Below are 20,791 nucleotides of genomic sequence, written 5' to 3'. Positions count from 1 at the left end.
ACATGCACCTTCAGGGTAAAATTTAAAAAAAAAGAGCTCAGAGTATTAGGTACTTGTAAATGTTTCTCAGAAAGGACTGGAGAGAGCTATCATCCAATTAACTGTGCTTAGCTTCAAGGGAGGAAGATATTAAGTTGGGTCCTGAGTGTAGATTTTTGGAACCCTGGGAAATGGCGTCCTTCAGTAACTTTAGTTACCTTCACTAACATGGAAATAACTACATTGTGAGTTTAGGCAGAAAGTATGAAAGAAAATCCCAATTCTCTATGTTGTCAGTGTGTTGAGGAAGAGCATCATATTCTTTCTGAGGTAATGAAGATTCAGTGGACAGTAAAGGGTCTCATAGCTGTGGTAAGGCAATGCTATGGCAGAGAGCATCGAACATTCTGTTGGGAGAACAGGTAACATTCAGATGCCTCTGTAGACACCAGTGTGGCGAGGTGATGAGGACCAAGAATCAGTCAGACAACATACATAATATCTCAGGTACTAGTAAAAAAAGACACTAAACAAAGAACAAACATCTCCCCCTAATGCTTTGACTATAAGTAAGAAGCCCCACTTCATTGGGAACTTGGATGATACCGATGGGGAAAGGAGGAAGTGGGGAAAACACTAAGAGTTGAGAATTGCATTGAAATGACAGTGCTAATTCAGAAATGACAAAACTTGTTTTCTGCCATTAGGTAGAAAGGGACTCAAGATGAAATTTAGTTATTGAAAAATAAAGAATGCTATATTTTTGTATACGTAAGCCTATGTCTTGTAAATTCATACCCCATGCATGTAAAGTGCATTCCAAAGTAACTGAGGTATTTTAAATTATTATGGGAAGACAATTCTTTAGAGATTATCACAAATCTTCTAGGTTTTAAAATTCTAGATCTTATTCATATTTATATTTAACATGATGTTGGATGAAACTTTCCTTTGGCTGTGAATTTTAGTCAAAGTGCTCACATATTTTGAAGGAAGGTGTAGACTTAGCAAAATCATTCCAGCAATGACAACCTTGTATGCTATATAGGAAAATATCAGAAATGGAAAAATACCCCTTGAAGAGACTTTTAGGAGTAGAAAGGACATTGTTTATTCTCCTCCTTCCCTGTGAATATTAGAGACTGGTATCTCTTAGGGTGAGTAAAGTAAATCTGCTAGTTTGAACCCTTTAGAAATTAGCTTCTTTAATAATAAATAGGTTACATATACTGATAATGCATTTGTGACCTGCAAGGAAACATTAGACTTTTAACCCCATGAACTAAAAATATTCACTTTAGAGAAATTCAGAAAATCATGTGAGATTTATTTAACTCACTTATGATCTGAGGAGGACATTTGGAAATTAATTGAAGTTATTAAAAACCCTAGGTGTATGTAGCCTATTTGCCAAATGATTTGAGTAAAAAAAGGTGAGTAATTTTTCCATCTGTTTTATTGTTTAACCCATTTCTATCCCCTGAAAATTCACAAGTTATCCAGCTTTCAGGGGTAATGCTATATTTTTAATACAATTAAACATATATATCTGCGTGCCTCTACCAAGTACTGCGGGAGACTCACCCTTTCGTAGTATTTCCAAGGAGGCTTGGTGAGCTCTGTCTGCATTTTTCCTGGTATTCTCTTGCTCCAATTATCCTGCCTCATTTAACAACACAATTTCCCTCTGCTCATACAACTTTTTTTTAGTATGCCAGATTTTTACTGAAGTCATAGAAATTTACTTAAAAGTATACATAGTAACTTAAAATTGAATATAAGACATTCCTTAAAGACCAGGATCTATTTATCTCTCATGGTGATCTCATTCCTCAGCTCTACCTGCTTTCTTGTTGCCTACTCTTATCTTACTACCTTTCCCCACAGTTTCCCATTCTGAAACTTGTCTCTATCTGTAACTCACCATTCAGACAATAGTAAGCCTAAATTAATTTTTAACTTTTCATTTGGCTATGTGATACCATGTAAACATAACAATAACATATTTATCTAAAAGAATTGGAGCTCAACTAATATTGCCAATTTAGTTTGTACAATCCATGTATTTTAAATTTAAATAACATAACCCCCTTGTTTAAGTAACTTTACCAAATTTGACATCTAACTAGTCCTGGGAAAGCATAATTAGTATTCAATTAATTTTGAATAATTATTTCCTTTTTTCCCATGGGTTTAAATATATATGTAATATGGAGAGATTAGTTAGTTTATATATCTGCTTTAAAATATTTCTATTTTCATTAATTATTTTCCAAGCATTAAATTCTGAAGCATAAAATTCTGATGATATCTTTTGGCACCTGCTTTTATGCCAACTTACAAAGTCCTATAATCTTCTCTCCCTATCCATCTACAAGAAAGCTCTCGTTCAAAGCTTATGCCTCTTTATAACTGCTTAAACATAAACTCAAGAATATGATACACACTCAAGAAATTTTTTTCTAAGTTTCATTGAATATTACTTATAGTGCTGGCATTTTACCAGTTTTTAAAAACTAAAACTCCAACCTATAATAAGATATGTAATTTATGTAAGGTATAAGGACCTTAAGTTTGATGAATTTTGATGCATATCATTTTTAATTTAGATTTTATTTATTTGTCAGAAAGCATAAGCAGGGGGAGCGGCAGAGGGAGAGGGAGAAGCAGACTCCCCACTGAACAGGGAGCCCGATGTGGGATTCGATCCCAGGACCCTGAGATCATGACCTGAGCTGAAGGCAGACGCTTAACCGACTGAGCCACCCAGGCGTCCCTTGATGCATATCATTTGCTCATTATATGAACAAAGACAGATGCTCATATAATCCATGCCCCTGTTCCTATAAAGATATATATTTTCACTCCAGCTTGATTCCCTTATGTGCCACCACCCCCCTCTGAGGCAACTACTATTCTTTTTATCACCATAGATTAGTTTTGACTGTTCTAAAACTTCAAACACACAGAATTATACAGCATGTGCTGTTTTGTGTCTGCCTTCTCTCAGCATAATGTGTTTGAGATTCATCCCTGCTGTTGTGTGTAACCGTAATTTGCTTTATTTTATTGATGAGAAATATTGCATCATGTAAATGTATACCACAGTTTGCTTATCTATTTTCCTACTGATGTTCACTTGGGCTTTCCAGTTTGGGGCTATTAAGAGTGAAGTTGCTATGGACCTTTTTGTACAAGTCATTTGGGGACCTATGATTTTATTTGTCTAAGATATCCTAGATATACCTACAGAGGAATTGATGGGTCATAGTATGGGTATAAATATAACTTTATAAGAAGCTGCCAAATAATTTGTGAAATAGTTACCATGCTGCATTTTTAAAGCAATGTTAGGGATCAGAACTGTTTGGCATCCTTGCTAATATTCATTATTGTTAGTCCTAATTTAACCATTCTTGTGAATGTGTATCAGTATTCACTGTGGTTTGAATTTGCCTTTTCATGATGACTAATGCTGGGTATTTTCATGTGCTTACTAGCCATTTTCACATTTTTGTATGTTCATTTCATATGTGTATGACATTATAGATGTCTTCTTTTATAAAGTGTGTTGAAGTCTTTTGTTATTTATCCATTGTTGAGTTTCTTTTGCTAATTGGTTTTATATGGATGTTTGCACCTTCTAGAGACAAGACTTTCCTTATTTAGATGTTTTGCAAATGTTTTGTCACACTTTGTGCATTGCTTTTTCACTCCATTGATGTGTTTTTTTGAACAGAACTTCTTAATTTTAATATAATTAAATTTATTCTATTTAATGATTTGTGCTTTTTGTCTCCTGCTCAAGAAATCTTTGTTGATGGTAATGAACTTCTCCTACTGCTTACTCTAAAAGGTTTTTGTTTGTGTTTATCCTCTACTTAGATCTGTAATCATCTCGAATTTACTGTTTTTTTTTATAAACAGGAATATAGGAGTCAAGATGAATTCCTTTCCATATGGATATCCAATTGTCCCAGCACTGTTTGTTGAAAGCTTATCATTTTCCCTCTAAACTTCATTGACACCTTGTCATAAATTAGGTGACAGTCCATATGTAGACCTATTTTCTGGGCTTGCCTTTCTATCCTTTTGGTCATTTTGTCTATTATTTTACTGTTTTTTTCCCCAAGATTTTATTTATTTATTTGACACAGAGAGAGAGAGAGAGAGCGAGTGAGCACATGATCAGTGGGGAGGAGCAAGGGAAGAGGGATTTCCCGCTGAGCAGGGAGCCCTGTGTGGGGCTCTATCCCAGGACCCTGGGATCATGACCTGAACCAAAGGCAAACACTTAACCAACTGAGCCACCCAGGTGCCCCTATTCTTTTACTCTTTTAATCACCAAATCTTTCTCATAGGTCTTGTTATCTGGTGGTAGAAGTTCTTCTTATGCTGTGTTCTTTTTCTTTTTTAAATCACCTTGAGTATTCTTACCTTTTACATTTCTTTATGAATTTTTTAGAATCAATTTTGAAAACAAAAATAAAAATACTTGCTAAAACCCTCATCAGAATTGCACTGAATCTAGAGATTAATCTGGAGACAATTGACATCTTTACAATATTGAGTCTTTTAATCCATGAATAAAATCAGCTAACTATAGCTACAGTAATATTATGTTACAACACCCTCAAAATTCTGTGGTTTAAAAAAAACAAAACAAAAATGTAATTGATTCTCACATGATGTACTGGTTTGTTGGGGAGGCTATGATCACTGGAGTGGCTCATCACCACATTAGTCTGCTCCATGTGTCTCTTCATTTTCCTAAGACTGCTCCACATGCCTCTCATTCTCTGGGGAGTAGTAGGTAGACCAGGGCTTGGCCTTCTCATATCATAGCAGAATTGCAAAAGTGCAAGGCCAAATGCACAAGTCTATCCCATGCCACCACTTGAAATCCATCTCCTAATATCATATTGACCCAAATAAGTCATTTGGCTGAGCCCAAAGTTTGGGGTCAGGAAGTATGCTCCACAATTGGTGCAAAATAAATAGCAAAGGACTTTGGCATCAGGGTGGATGAGTAATTGGGCCTTGTCTAGGAAATGCATCACTCCAGGCAAGCCGAGAATCCTGTTTCTCTGGCTAGTATTTGGTGTTGTCAGAGCTGTAAAATTCTTGGTGTACCAAATGTTTCAACCTTCTTTTCAGCCCTTGCTATACCCCTGAATGTTTGTTTCACAAATACAGAGGAAGAGTTCATGTTTCCTCAGCTCTGCTCTACTTTATCACAAGAATCCTAAAAATTGTAAAGTGAATGTACCAAGTTTTCCACATGTCCAACCCACTTTGTTTCTGCCTGCTGGCCTTATTCTCCTAGTTAGAGTCAAACTTAAGTTTTTAAATTATTAAAATGGGACAAGGGACCTGGCATCCTCAGGCCTTCTTCATTTCCTGTCTACCTCCTCTCTGATTTAAGTGCTCATTCACAAAACTTTCTCCTTAGAATACCCTTGTCACCTTTCTAGTTAAGTTTATTCCTAAGTCTTTTATTATTTTTGGTGCAATTGTAAATGGGATTGTTTTCTTAATTTCTCTTTCTGCTGCTCCATTATTGGTGTACAGAAATGCAATAGATTTCTGTACATTGATTTTTGTATTCTATGACCTTACTGAATTCATTTATAAGTTCTAGTAGTTTTTTGTTAGTCCTTAGGGTTTTTTTTTTAAATATATAATATTGTGTTATTGGAAAATAGTTAAAGATTTACTTTTTCCTTACTGACTTGGATGTCTTTTATTTATTTTTGTTGTCTGGTTGCTGTGGCTATCCCTTCCAGTACTATGTTGAGTAAAAGTTGTGAAAGTGGACATCCTTGTCTTGTTCCTGACCTTAGGGGGAAAAGCTCTCAGTTTTTCCCCATTGAAGATGATGTTCGCTGTGGATTTTTCATATAAGACCTTTAATATGTTGAGGTATGTTCCCTCTAACCCTATTGTGCTGAGTGTTTTTAACATGAATGGATGTTGTACCTTGTCAAATGCTTTTTCTGCATCTATTGAAATGGTCATATGGTTTTTATTAACTTTGTATTACTGATGTGATGTATCACATTGATTTGCAAATATTGAACCACACTTGCAACCAGGAATAAATCACATTTGATCATGGTGAATGTGTTAAGGATTGTTGAATTCAGTTTCCTAATATTTTGTTGAGAATTTTTTACAACGGTATTCGTCAGGGATATTGGCCTGTACTTCTCTTTTTTAGTGGTGTCTTTATCTGGTTTTAATATCAGGGTGATGCTGGCTTCGAATGGATTTGGAAGTTTTCTTTCTGTATTTTTTGGAATAGTTTAAGAAGAATAGGTATTAATTCTTTAAATGTTTGATGGAATTAGCCTGTAAAGTTATCTGATCCTGGACTTTTGTTGGGAGCTTTTTGATTACTGATTCAATTTCTTTGCTCGTTTTGGTCTGTTCAAATTTTCTATTTCTTCCTTTTTCAGTTTTGGTGTAGTTTATATGTTTCAAGGAATTTATCCTTTTCTTCTAGGTATAACCATTTGTTGGCATATAGTTTTTCATAATATTCTCTTATAGTATTTCTGTGGTGTTGATTGTTATTTCTCCTCATTTGTGATTTTTTTTTTAAATTTGAGTTCTTTGTCTTTTTTTTCCTTGATAAGTCTGGCTACACGTTTATAAATTTTATTGATTTTTTTTTTTTCAAAGTACCAGCTCCTGGTTTCACTGATGTTCTACTGTTTTTTTTTTTTTTTTGTTGTTGTTGTTGTTGTTGTTGTTGTTTGTTTCTTTTTTAAGTTTCTATATCATTTATTTCTGCTCTAATCTTAATATTTCCTTCCTTCTGATGGTTTTAGGTTTTGTTTCTTGTTCTTTTTCTAGCTTCTTTAGGTACAAGGTTAAGCTGTTTGCAATTTTGCTTGCTTCTTTAGGTAGGCCTGTATTGCTATTAAATTCCATCTTAGAACTACTTTTGCTGCATCCCATGGGTTTTGGATCATTGTGTTTTCATGTTCATTTTTTTCATGTATTTTTTAAATTCCTTTCTTTATTTCCTGGTTGACCCATTCACTGTTTAGTAGCATGTTATTTAACCTCCATGTATTTGTGGTCTTTTCAGATCTTTTTCTTGTGGTTGACTTCTAGTTTCATAGTGTTGTGGTCAGAAAATTTGCATCGTATGATTTTGATCTTCTTGAATTGGTTGAAGTTTGTTTTGTGGGCTAATATATAATCTATTCTGAAGAATATACTGTGTGCACTTGAAAAGAATGTGTATCCTGCTGTATTAAGATGGAATGTTCTGAATATATCTGTTAAATCTATCTGGCTCAGTGTGTCATTCAAAGCCACGGTTTTCTTGTTGATTTTCTGTTTAGATGATCTGTCTATTGATGTAAGTGGGCTGTTTAAGTTCCCTACTGTTATTCTATTATTACCAAATAGTTCATTTATGTTTGTTATTAACTGTTTTATGTATTTGGGTGCTCCTATGTTGAGTGGATATATATATTTACAATTGTTGTATCTTCTTGTTGGATTGTCCCCTTTATTATTATATAGCCTTTCTTTGTCTCTTGTTACAGTCTTCGTTTTAAAGTGTATTTGGTATTGCTACTCTCGCTTTCTTTTGACATCCATTTGCAAGACAGATGTTTCTCTATCCTCTCACTTTCAATCTGCAGGTGTCTAGGTTTCTTTTTTTTTTTTTTAAGATTTTATTTATTTATCTGACAGAGAGAGAGAAAGCACAAGTAGGCAGAGTGGCAGGCAGAAGGAGAGGAGCAGGCTCTCCACTGAGCAGGGAGCTGGATGTGGGGCTCGATCCCAGGACCCCAGGATCATGACCTGCTTTTGTTGATTTTTGTTGTTTTTTTGTGCCTCATGGATCTGAATATGTTTCCTTCCCCAGATTAGAGAAGTTTTCAGCTATTACTTCTTCAAATAAATTTTCTGCTCCCTTTTCTCTCTCTTCTTCTAGGACTCCTAAATATGAATGTTATGTTTGATGGAGTCACTGAATTCCTTAAGCCTATTCTTGTTTTGCATAATTCTTTTCTTTCTCTTTTGTTCAGCTTGATTACTTTCCATTGCTCTGTCTTCTGTGTCACTAATTCATTTCTCTGTTTCTTCCATCCTGCTGTTCATTCCTTCAAGCATGTTTCTCATTTTGTTTATTGTGCCCTTTATTTCTGCTATTTTATTCCTTATATCTCTGATAAGGGTCTCACTTATGTCTTATACTCTTTTTCTCAAGTGCAGGGAGTATCCTTATGATCACTGCTCTTAATTCTCTAACAGGCATGTTATTTATGTCTGTTTCACTTAGATCCCTGACTGTGGCCCTGTCTTGTTCCTTCATTTGGGATAAATTTCTGTCTTCTCATTTTTTCTGCCTCTCTGTGTTTGTTTCTTTGTGCTATGAAAGTCACCTGTGTCTTCTGCTCTTGAAAGTAGTGACTTTAGAGGAGACCTGGATTTTGTCTGGTCCCAGGAATTCAGCTGGATGGGGATCAAACCATTCTGAACACCTACGAACTCAACAGGAGATCGAAGAAAAAAAAAGCAACAACTCTCTGAACAGAAAAGCTACCACTTTCTGGAAGGTAGGACATGCGGAGAAGTGAATCCAAGGCAATATTCGGGAAGATAGATGGCAGGGGAGGGGGCCTCCATCAGCCGCTTCTGGCAAGTGATAGAGCCGCGGAGCACAAAATCAGAACTTTTGAAGTCTGCTCCACTGAGGGACATCTCTCCAGTGGCTAAGCAGAGGGTGAAACCCTCACTGGGACAGTGTGGTCTCAGAACCCTCGGGGTCACAGAAAGACCGGAGGTTCCTGAGTGCAGCAGAGCTCCCAGGTATCAGAGCGGGGAAGCTGGCTGTAGAGACGGAGCCAGGAGTGGGCTCTCAACTCGGGGTTGCCATAAACTGTGATCCGCGGCACAGTCGGGCCACTGCTCCTCCAGCAGGGACCCAACAAGTGGCAGATCTGGGGATACTCCCCTTCCTCCCCTGGGAGGAGTGGCACAGGAGCGCACTACAGGAATCTGCTGGGTTTGGAGACTGCACACGGGGTCATGTGCCAGAGATAGAAACACTCGGTCACAGGCCGGGTGAGCACGGAGTACGGCCAGAGACTGGGGAGACGGGAGTGATTGACTGCTTTTCTCTGGAGGTGCACTGAGGAGCGGGCCCCAAGTTCTCGGCTCCTCCGGGGCGGAGATTGGGAGGTCGCCATTTTCACTCTCATCCTCCAAAGCTGTACAGAAAGCTTGCAGGGAACAAAAGCTCCCGAGAGCAAACCCGAGCAGGTTATCTAGCCCGGACCTGCAAGGGCAGGGCAATTCCACCTCCAGCAAAGACATTTGGGAACCATGGCAACAGGCCCCTCCCCCAGAAGATCAGCAAGAACAGCCAGCCAAGACCAAGTTTACCGATCAATGAGAATGGCAGAGCTCCAGCGCTAGGGGAATACTGCACATAGAATTCATGGCTTTTTTCCCATGATTCTTTAGTCTTTCAAAGTTAATTTTTTTTTTTGAATTTTTCTTTTTTTTTTTTAAAGATTTATTTATTTGACAGAGAGAGACACAGCGAGAGAGGGAACACAGCAGGGGAAGGGGGAGAGGGAGAAGCAGGCTTCCTGCTGAGCAGGGAGCCCAATGCGGGGCTCGATCCCAGGATGCTGGGATCATGACCTGAGCCGAAGGCAGACTCTTAGCGACTGAGCCACCCAGGTGCCCCTGAATTTTTCTTTTTCCCTTTTTCAACAAATGTCAATCCCTTTTTAAAAAAATCTTATTTTTCATTTTTAGAGTCATATCCTATCCCTTCATAGTAGTTACCCTTATTTTTGGTGTATATATATATATATATATATAAGTTCTCTCTTTAAAATTTTGGGATACAGTTTCTTCTAACAGATCAAAATATACCCTAAGGCTCTAGTGTATGGCTTTGTTTTAGTCTCCTGCCTGATTACATTCTCTCCCCCCCAATTTTTTAATCCTCTTCTTTCTTTTTTCAATCAAGTTCTTATCAATTCCTTTTATGAAATCTTTTATAACTTTCATCTTTACAGTCATATTCCATCCCTTCATCGTATTAACCCTTATTTTTATACATATATAAGTTTTTCTTTCTTTAAAATTTTGGGAGGCATTTTCTCCTAACAGACCAAAATACACCCAAAATGTAGTGTGTGGCACCGATCTATGCACCAGCCTGATCATATTTGATCATATTCTGTTTGTTTTGTTTTGTTTTTGTTTGTTTCTATCTTTTTCTTTTCTTTTTTTTTTTTTTTCTTTTTTCTTTCTTTCCCTTTCTTTTCCCCCGGTTTCAGGACTTTTCTGATTTGTTTAGTGTATATTTTATGGGGACGTTGTTAGCCTGTTAGCATTTCTCTCATTCATCTATTCTCCTCTGGACAAAATGACAAGATGGAAAAAATCACCTCAAGAAAAAGAACAAGAGGCAGTACCGACTGCCAGGGACCTAATCAATACGGACAATAAGATGTTGGAAATAGAGTTTAGAATGATGATTTTAAAGATACTAGCTGGGCTTGAAAAAAGTATGGAAGTTATTAGAGAAACGTTTTCTGGAGAAATAAAAGAACTAAAATCTAACCAAGTAAAAATCAATAAGGCTATTAATGAATAAAAAATGGAGGCTCTAACTGCTAGGATAAATGAGGCAGAAGAGAGAATTAGTGATATAGAAGACCAAATGATGGAAAATAAAGAAGCTGAGAAAAAGAGAGATAAACAACTACTGGATCACGAGGGCAGAATTCGAGAGATAAGTGATACCATAAGACGAAACAATATTAGAATAATTGGGATCCCAGAAGAAAGAGAGAGAGGGGCAGAAGGTATATTGGAGCAAATTATAGCAGAGAACTTCCCTAATTTGGGGAAGGAAACAGGCATCAAAATCCAGAAGGCACAGAGAACCCCTCTCAAAATCAATAAAAATCACCCCGACATCTAATAGTAAAACTGACGAGTCTCAGAGACAAAGAGAAAATCCTGAAAGCAGCTCAGGAGAAGAGATCTGTAACCTATAATGGTAGAAACATCTTCCCCACGTGAGCTGCCTCGTGTGAGAGTCTGTTTCTCTGCCCTCTCCATACATGTAGCTCCCTCCCTCCTGCAGGCAACCTCCCTCTGCCATTCTGACCTTCTTAAACTTTCAGATGCAGCTTCTTTTCTATATTTAGCTGTGGTGTTTGTTCTGCCAGGCTTCAGATAGCTCTTTGGTTTATTGATGTGGATGTGGATGATATCTAATTGACAACATGGGGTGAGGAGAGCTCAGGGTCCCCTATTCCACCGTCTTCCTCCAAACTCTGACAGTTTTTTAAAGGGGGATGCACAGTACAAATTTTCTCAGTAATTTGCTAGTGAAACTTAATCATATCACACATAGTTAAACAGATATGGGGCTTGAATTTTCAGTAGATATTGGAAAGTCTTTTCATGAATTGATGGAAGCTTGACTTGTATTGTCTAAGGCTCTCTCCATGGAGAGTTCCTCTTACACTGCTGTCTTCCTTCTGTCAGATTTTGAAGTCTCTTCTTAATAACAAGGTAGTTAGTGGTGGAGACTTAATAACTTTTTAGTCATTTCCTTTTATTTTTTGGCACATTTTAATAAAATTGAAGTAGAGTCTTTCAAAAATTTTATGAAATAAATGAAGAGATAAATTAATAAATTAAAATACCCTCTGGGTTATTAATGCTGAATGTTATTTGTGCTGTATATTATATATGTATATTATGTATTGGAAAAAGGTTATATTGACAATATGAGATGAATATTTAAGAGAGAAATTTATCATTATCACCATAGCACCACAAGTATATGTACTTGTGTGTGTGTGTCACTTACACACATACATTATGTAGAGCCATAATTGTACTGAATATTTCATACTTTTGTAACATTTATGGATTCACATATTATAGATTTTTTTCTCCCACATTCCCTTTTCTTAGGCTCTACCCTAGCCAGGCCTGTTGATTTTTAAAATTCTAAACTTCAGGGACCTGGTGTGGTGGGGACCTGCACTGATCCTCTGGGAAAGGGTCTCACTGTGCTGGGACTGATGCAGATTTGACCTAGAAATGCAGTCATGCCAGAGCACATGGGATTTGAAGCAAGCAGGCTAAACAGCCAGTATTCCTATTAGCGGCTCTCAGCAGGTGTCTCTGTACCTATGCTGGGGTTGGGGGGAGGGAAATGGTGTCCACTGGTTCTCTTATCTCCAGAGACACAATGCCACCTCTCACAGATGCACTGCAAAAAGTAGAAACAGTCTCTCCCTGGGCCCTTTAGGCGATCCTCAGATTGTACAGTCTGCCCCAGGGTTGTTACCCCGTGTCCTCTCCAGGAGTAGGGCAGTGTCCTCAGGTCTCTATCCCAGTCAAGCCCAGGGACCTCTAATACTACAGTCTTTGAGCCTTGCTAGTTGCAAAAACTCATGTAAGTCAGCCCTTCTTGTTTTCCCAGCCAATGGTTTTGGGGAAGTGTTCTCCTTGTGCATATCCCTGTGCATCCCACTCTCTCTCATCTTTCTTCATGACCAGGACTCCCTATCCTCTACAGCACCCACAGTCTTATTCTCCCTGCCCCCAAACCACATCTCTGTACTTCCTACCTTCCTTGATGTGAGTTCTTTTCTCCCTCTAGTTGTGCAGTTTGTTCCGTCAGTCCTCAGGTCAATTTCTTGTGTATTTAGAATAATTTGATAGTTATCTAGCTGTGTTCGAGGGACAAGGCAAACCTAGGGTCTTCCTACTTTGCTGCCATCTTAGCTCCCCTTCCTCTCCTGAGATATATTTCAATGTCAATTTTATAATTTATTGATTGATTAGATTGGCCAAAATATGATTTAGTTAATCTCCAACTGTTCTTTTATAAATCGCATGCATTTTTATTTTTAAATACAATAGTATTTTTTAATTTAATTTAATTTTATTATGTCAGTTACTATACAGTACATCATTAGTTTTTGATGTAGTGTTCCATGATTCACTGTTTGTGTATAACACCTAGCGCTCCATGCAATGCATGCCCTCCTTAATACCCATCACCGGGCTAACCCATCCCCTGACCCCCCTCCCCTCTAAAACCCTCAGTTTGTTTCTCAGAGTCCATAGTCTTTCATGGTTCATCTCCCCTTCCGATATCCCCCCTTCATTTTCCCCTTCCTTCTCCTAATGTCCTCCATGCTATTCCTTATGTTCCACAAATAAGTGAAACCATGTGATAATTGACTTTCTCTGCTTGTCTTATTTCACTCAGCATAATCTCCTCCGGTCCCAACCATGTTGATGTAAGAGTTGGGTATTCATCCTTTCTGATGGCTGAGTAATATTCCATTGTATATATGGAGCACATCTTCTTTATCCATTCCGTTGAAGGGCATCTCTGCTCTTTCCACAGTTTGGCTATTGTGGAAATTGCTGCTACAAACATTGGGGTGTATATGGCCCTTCTTTTCACTACATCTTTGTCTTTGAGGTAAATACCCAGTAGTGCAATTGCTGGGTCATAGGATAGCTCTATTTTTAATTTTTTAAGGAACCTGCACGCTGTTTTCCAAAGTGGCTGTACCAACTTGCATTCCCACCAACAGTGTAAGAGGATTACCCTTTCTCCACAACCTCTCCAACATTTGTTGTTTCTTTCCCTGTCCATTTTTGCCATTCTAACTGGTGTAAGGTGGTATCTCAGTGTGGTTTTGATTTGGATTTCCCTGATGGCTAATGATGATGAACATTTTTTCATGTGTCTGTTAGCCATTTGTATGTCTGGATTTCTCAGGTATCTATATAAGTGAAATTTTCCAAATACCTGAGGTATATGCACTCTAGTGTCCACATTTTTTTGTATTTCATCTGTGTTAATATAGTTCTAAAATGTTTTGTGTTCCTTGATGCATCCTTCAAATAAGTATACTGAACATATTTTCTTGGTAATTTCACACCTTTTAAGCAGCCATAAATTGTATAGATTAGCAATTCTGTTTTTGTTTTGTTTTTTTTAATTTTTTCCCCTCCCTTCTGCCTTTGTCAGGTTGCTATTTGTCACTTTTGATGTGATTTTCATAATCCTATCCAGGGTGACCTATTTCCCTTTCTGTTTGTTTCTAATTTACTTTGAGCTAAAGGAATAGATAGAAAATCTTATAATGATTGTACATTAGTAAGTGTCCATATGGCACTGATTGAGGAAAGCTTAAGGAGAAAATACCACAAGATATTTGTCACTATTTTTCAGATGACCTTTTTGACTCATGTTCAGAGAATGCTCTAAAAAAAGCCTTGAAGAAGTGAGTTTTATGCACTGATAGATGTTTTTGAAATGGCTTCTTTTAAAAAGATTTGCATGGGTTCTGGGTTCAGTTTGCCCTTTAATAATCATTATACATCTGTATACATTATACAGGCACACAATATAGATGTGCCTATAGTGTTCACAGCTAAACTGTAACGTTTCTTGTATTAGCACAACATCTTTATAGGAAAATTAACAAGATGCTGTTTGAGAAGATTCTTGGTTCTGTGGGTATTAAAAACCTAATTACTGTTCTTATATGATCATAGGCCAAGCAATTTCCAAGGAAATCCATGGTACACTTTGATTGTAAAACACTCTTCAAATTGACTGCAACTCACACTTGATGCATTTTCTTCTGTCCTTTGTATGACAATTCCAGAAGTGAGATATCACTAACATAAATATTTCCACCATGTTAGCCTATGAGCCTAATCATACCTTGGCTTTAACAAGATAAAAGGTATTCTTTAAACTTATTTAATACAATAAATATCTAGGTTTTAAAAATGGTTATAATGGATGTATTTAAGACTTTATCTACTAAAAGTCAGAAACATATTTTTTCTATATTCAGCCACTGATTTCATGCAGTATCTTTTGTTTGCTATTAAGCAGAATAGGTAGATTGCTATTCTGATTCTGAAAATCAGATTGATAGATTTACCAAACTATGATACTTCATATTTCCTTGAACTTGAGAATATTTGTGAATAACTATTTAGAATGTTTCAAAAGTTTTTCAAATAAAAAAAATATGGGAACAGAAAACACTGAATACATTAGTATCTCATTGACATAAGAAGTCATTACTCTAGATATAGCTATGTAAGGTCGCCCACCAAAAAAAGGGCTTTTGCTTGGCCTGGGGCTGGAGGGAGAGAATGGAACGAAGTCAGTATACCTTCCTAGATGATCCAAAATGAAGACCACAACTTAAAAATTATAGCTTCTTTATATTTTAACACCTTTCCTAAGACTGAAAACCGGAGTATCAATATAAGTGAAGTGAAGAATAGTCTCACACCAATTAACTTTGGCTCTAAATCCGGGGTAAGACTAAGGGTCTGTGGTTATTTTTGGTGACCCTCTTCCCACTCTAGTTGTCCTCCCTTCCACCAGGAAGTCCAGGAAAATCCTTAACTTACCAGTCTTCATCATCCCCACTGCTGAGCCCCACCTGGTATTACTCTCCCCAGACACCTCAAAACTTCAGATCTTTCCTTTTATCTTCTCCTTTACTTGTAACTTACTTATAGCCCATCTACCTTAGCTAAGGTCATTAAAGTGGATGGACATGAGGTAATCCATGAATTTCCTGAAATTGTATTAAATTGTGTGTGCACACGTGTGCAGTGTGGTGTGTGCCTGTGAATATGTCTATTCTAAGAAACTGTTCCTACCATTAATCAGATTTCAAAGAAAACCATAGTGATGAAATGATTGAGATACCCTCTTAGATGACAGCCAAGTATCATGTGATATGTTAGAGATCAATAAACTGGCCTTTAATGAGGGCCTTGGGCAAGAAATCTCTTAAATGTGAGATATCTAAGAAGCTGCAAGTGTGCAGATGTTCTTCCAACTGGAAGACATTTACTTCTTATCCACTGCTTTGATTCAACTAATGTAAAATACAGAAAATTCATTAAAAATGGTGGAGTGCAATGCTAAAAAAAAGGGACAGTGAAATTGTGTTTATGCCTGGAAGCAATTTCATTTGAATGACAATATGGCAGTGTACTCAAAGGGCTCAAAACAAAGTTTATGCCATTGGAAACTTTCTACTTCTGGAAATGCCCTTTAAAGAAAAACTCAGATACATAAAAGGAAATATTTATAAGAATTTGCTAATTTAGGCATTATTCATAGAATAAATAGAATTTAAGTATGCAATAAGAGGAAAATTTAATTATATTAAGGTCTATAAATTATGAGATGTTAAAATAATAATTATGAAATCTTCACAGTAATATGAAGATTGTAGGTAAGATTGTAAGTAAAATCTGAGGGATTTTGAAGTTGAGTTTATCATTCTCTTCTGTTAAGTTATCCATTGCCATTAGAAGTAACTGATTCACAACCTATACTCCTTGAATTCTCTGTGTATTCCTTACTATGTCTTGGTGGTAGTCAACTGGATTCCCCAAACCTGGACTTTAAAGGGCATTTTATGTCAGCTAACCCTAGATGTCAATTTAATTACTCATCTTGTTTTTGTTTTTTTAATATTAGCTGGATTTTTTTAAAGATCAGATATTCTTCATACTTCAAGCAAAAATAAAGGAAAAATCTTACACATAGAACCTCAACAAACATTTTAATTTGCTTATATCCATGAATAAGAATGATAAAAATGAATCCAAATATAAACCAGTAAATTGTATCAATTCTGAAAAAAAACCTAAAAAGAAAAAAATTCACTAGAGGATGTATGGGGAATTTCTCAAAGTTGTCTTTGCTTTTTTTATGCTTCCTGAAGGATGAGAAGTAAACAAAACTGTTTATGAACTGCATTTACCATGATAAGAAAGCACTACTCATCTGACAGCTAGAATGAATCATTTAGCTATTGGTTGTTAAACATTTTCTCACAGGTAAGATAAATAAGGTGAACAGTAATAATTAGAATCCTGCTTCTAATGAATGTGTCTTAAGGATAAATAAAGCAGAAAAAAATACATTAAAAAAAAAACCTCTAATAGTGTTTGCTATAATAGACTTGGGGAGATGGACCAAGGTGGTACAGACCTAGTGCTGCAAGTGGGGAAGATAAGATGTAAGGTGGGGAACTGATGAATAGGAACTTTCTGCTAAATTAGATATGACACTTTTGTCTCACTTAACATTTTGACTTTCTATTGAACAGCCCAAGTACGCAGAAATAAGTTATACTGGAAGTAAAAGTTAAATTACATCTGTCCCCAGCCACCTCATCTTCACAGAGAATAGCTGGTACAGAGAATTATGTGTAAGGATAAACTCTTGATGCCTCTGCAATCTCCTCTGCCCAGTATAACTGATAAACATGCCTCCTGACCTGTTTGAGTGACATTTTAGGGTGTTCAAACAAATAGGAATGCTAAGTGAGTTAAGTATTTTTTTCTGCCCTTAATTTTATGTCCAAAATAGATTTACTTTTGCTCTAGCATACCCCTAATTAAATTGTAATTTTCTTTCCTATTAGTTCAAGTTAGACGTACATAAGAACAGCTGCTCTTCAGGAAGTATACATCACCATCTGGGCTCAGGTGAACGGTTCAACCTTACAAGGTTTCCTTGAGTGTGAGTGTGAGTATGTGGCTTTATTGAACTGCTGGATTTCCTGACTCTAGACATTTGTTTAAATATAAAAAATAACCTCTATTTAATTAAGCCACTTAGACATACTCTCTTTTACTTGCATTCATATAAGATAAACTCTATTCTAAAAAGATGTTTCAAAAAAAAGCTTCTTTATAATTTCTAGATTTTACATTGGAAAGATTTTGTCATTCAAAGAACCCCACACCTGCCAAGATCCCCACTGGAAGAAATCTATCAAGGAGAAAGTGGCCTTTTCTGAAGCCAAATATTTTAGATACCATCAATAAATATGTATGAAGAAAGCATTAAGATTGTGGCAATACTTAGTCATAACAAAACACAAGGTCACCACCCTCAGCATTTATAACTAAATGAAAGCCTGAGGGAACACAAAGCAAATTGTGGATTTTATGTGCAAGATTGCAGACAGTCACAGAGCCTGTAAACGTGGATGGGAGTGGGGAAAATCTGGTTGCAATTAAGTTGGTATAAAAGGTGCTGGTTAGAGTTCTTGGGGGAAAGAAAAGTATATAAGATCAAAGTGTTTCCTTGGAAGAGGTTTGCTATGACATGCCAATTCCATAATAATGCTTTTGGATACCACAGGCTGGAGAAGATATTGCTTAGAATTAAAATAAAAAAATCAAAAAAGATGTAGTTTGGATTCTTTACACATTCATTCATGCCAAATTGTGAAATCCTGAAACTCTTACAAATTTTTGAGAGAATTTATTATTCTATTTTTTCAAAGTAAATTAAAATTCTCCATTAGCATATGTAGACACAGAGGCAGTGTTTAAAGTATCATTTTCTAATCTACTAAATCATATTTTATTAAAGATCTTGATTTCTTGCTCCAACAAATAAGAAATACAGCTAAAGTATCATAGTCTGATCAAAAGGAAAACTGTCTGATATATACAGATGCCAAAAATGCCTGTATTTTCACGTCAGCAAGATGGAATCCTGCATGGAGTTAAGTGTAGTGACAGAAATAGTCATACCTTAAAGTTTCTTCTTCTCCAAATACTGAATAAATTGCCATCCTTTTAATTGCATTGGATAGTAAAGATACCTGATTTCATGATTGTTGTGGTATCAAAAACCTCAAGAAAAATTCTTTTGAAAAAGATTGCATAAACTTAACCAAAGAGGTAAAAGACCTGCACTCTGAGACTATAAAACATTATGGAAGAAAATGACTTGGAAGAACATTTATTGTTAAAATGTCTATACTACGCAAACCAGTCTACACATTTAATGCAATTCCTATCAAAATATTAACAGCATTTTTCACAGAACTAGAATAATAATCCTAAAATTTGTATGAAACCAAGAAATACCCTGAATAGCCAAAGCAATCTTGAAAAAGAAAAACAAAACTGGAAGAATCACAATTCCTGAATTCAGGTCATGTTACAAAACTGTAGTAATCAAAACAGTATGGCACTGGCACAAAAATAGACACATAGATCAATGGAAAAGAATAGAGAACCCAAAAATCCACGGTTATATGGTCAATTAATTTTTGACAAAGAAGAAAAGAATATTAAATGGAAAAAGACAGTCTCTTCAACAAATGGTGTTGGGAAACTGGATAGCTACCTGTAAAAGAATGAAAGTGATCACTTTCTTACACCACGCACAAGCATAAGCTCAAAATGGATTAAAGACCTAAATGTGAGACCTGAAACCATAAAAAAAAATCCTATAATCACAGGCAAGAATTTCTTTGATATCAGCTATAATATTTTTCTAGATATGTTTCCTGAAGCAAGGAAAACAAAAGCAAAATAAACTATTGGAACGTCATCAAAATAAAAACTTCTGCACAGTGAAGGAAACAATAAAACTAAAAGGCAACCTACTGAATGGGAGGAGATATTTGCAGATGGCCAACAGACACATGAAAGATGCTCAACATCACTTATCAGGGAAATGCAAATCAAAACTACAATGACATAAGTGGATATAATCAATACCTACATTAAAAAACACAAGAAATGACAAGTGTTGGTAAGAATGTGGAGAAAAAGAAAACCTCATGCACTAGTTGGTGGGAATGCAAACTGGTTCAGCCATTCTGGAAAACATTATGGAGATTCCTCAAAAAAAAAAAAAAAATACCCTACGATCCAGTAATCACACTACTGGGTATTTATTCAAATAATACGAAAACCCTAATCCAAAAGGATACATACACCCCTGTGTTTATTGTAGCATTATTTACAATAGCCAAATGATGGAAGCAGCCTGAGTCCTTCAATAGACTAATGGATAATGAATGGATAATATGTATTATATATATATAATGGAATATTATTCAGTCATAAAGAATGAAATCTTGCCATTTGCAACAACATGGATGGAGCTAGAGAATATAATGCTAACTGACCAAATAACCTATGGTATTTGTCTTTCTCTGACTGACTGATTTCATAGGCTTTCACTCATCTGTGGAACTTAAGAAACCAAACAAAGGAAAAGAGAGAGAGACAGACAAACCAAGAAATAGACACTTAACTATAGAGAACAAACTGGTGGTTACCAGAGGGGAGGAGAGTAGAGGAATGGGTGAAATAGGTGAAGGGGATTAAGAATACATTTATCAGAGATGCCTGGGTGGCTCAGTAGGTTAAGCATCTGCCTTCAGCTCAGGTCATGATACCAGGTTCCTGGGATCAAGCCCCATGTCAGGCTCCTTGCTCCATGGGGAATCTGTTTCTCTCTCTCTCTGCCCTCCCCACCCCCCCGACTCATTCTCTCTCTCTCTCAAAATAAATAAAATCTTAAATACATTTATCGTGATGAGCACTGAATGATGTATAGAATTGTTGAATCACTATACTAATATGCTAATACAGTATATTATACTATATATACACCTATACTAATATAGGTATATTGTACACCTGAAATTAATCTAACATCAGATGTTAACTAGAATTAAAAAAATAATAGAAAAAATTGCAAGCAAGAGGTTGAAAGAGTGGCAATCCAATATTGTGATTTAAACAGGATATTGTGTGTATCATATGAGTCAATTAGTATCTTTTGTGCCATTGTGCTGACCCAAGGCATGAGAAAACCTTCTGTGACCATGTTTTTAAAAAGTCAATAGTAAAACAATATTACATTTATCATATCCTTTAAAAGACTCTTAACTCTATGTAAATTTAACCT

This window comes from Mirounga angustirostris, unplaced genomic scaffold, assembly GCF_029215605.1.
Source record: "Mirounga angustirostris isolate CCGP_5_RB_7025 unplaced genomic scaffold, mMirAng1.0.hap1 SCAF_1, whole genome shotgun sequence".
NCBI classification, from domain to species: Eukaryota; Metazoa; Chordata; class Mammalia; order Carnivora; family Phocidae; genus Mirounga; species Mirounga angustirostris.
This window is presented reverse-complemented; position numbering follows the sequence as displayed.